We start from the raw sequence: 1,177 nt of genomic DNA on the forward strand, positions 1-1,177 counted from the left end.
ATTTTAACTTTCACTCGTTCTCTCCCTGCCTCGTTTTCGATTCCATTCACTGCTCTTCCTCCCTATTGCCATACCTTATCGTCTTCACTATCTCCCTCCTGCCTTCTCTCTCTGTGTCCCTCTTGCTATCGCTCTCTCCAACTCTCCACCTATCTTTTCTTCTATCGCTATTGATAATTAATTCCTTCACTTCAAAGAGCAGGCCAGGAGTAGGTTAATTCTTCCATTCACTTAACATCGGTACGCATGACCCTTAAACCATAACCGGAATTAACAAACGAGAATGAATATCTCTTCCCCTTATCCGTCATTAACTTTCCTCTCCTGGTGATAATAAAATCCGATGTCTATTCCAATTAACACGCACCTTTTATCTGCTATGTTCGATTACAAAGGGAGAAAAAACGACAAAAAACAAATTTGAACAAAATTCTTTGGGAGAGACATTTTGAAAACAACGAATGCCTTTGAGAAAACGAAGTAAAAGAAAAAAGTCTGATTCTGATTCTTTTTTCTTAAGCTCCAAACTTCTTCATTCCATCTACTAAGGTGTCCAGGTTCTCGGGGAAAATAGCTGTATTAAAATTCCATCCCTTGGAGACGGGAGTTTTATTTGTAGGAAGTCATTAAGGAAGTAGATCATATGCAGTATTGCGAAACTTGTTATTGGCTGTGCTGGGTCTTTGGGTTAAACGGTGGATCCATTTTCCCCGACATTTTTTCTTCTGATTCTTCTGTCACACTTTTCCCGACAATTTTTTTCTGATTCTCCATATGGTTATTCCGTATGCAAGTGGACTGACCCTTTCACACTACCGACGCAGCAAACATCGTGTAAACAGACCTGGCGCCATCCGAGTGAGGTCCTGGGAGCATTCTCATACATATCACGTTATTTTAAATAAATATTTAATTATGTATATTGTCAATAGAAGTATTCTATAATACTAACATTAACTTATTTTATCTAATTTATCAATAAAAGAACACATTCTAGTTACACAGAGCCTCCGAAGCTCAAGATCAAGACGGAAATTAGTCGGACGGAAACGGTCGCTATCGTCTCCGTGCGGGAGGTGTTCCGTTTGCAAGCGACACTTACGGAGAGCCTTCAGTTCGGGCGAAAACGCAAGAATTGACTGAAAATGTGCTAGTGTGATGAGGCCTTTACTGTGAA

Source organism: Penaeus monodon, chromosome 31, assembly GCF_015228065.2.
Source record: "Penaeus monodon isolate SGIC_2016 chromosome 31, NSTDA_Pmon_1, whole genome shotgun sequence".
Lineage (NCBI taxonomy): Eukaryota > Metazoa > Arthropoda > Malacostraca > Decapoda > Penaeidae > Penaeus > Penaeus monodon.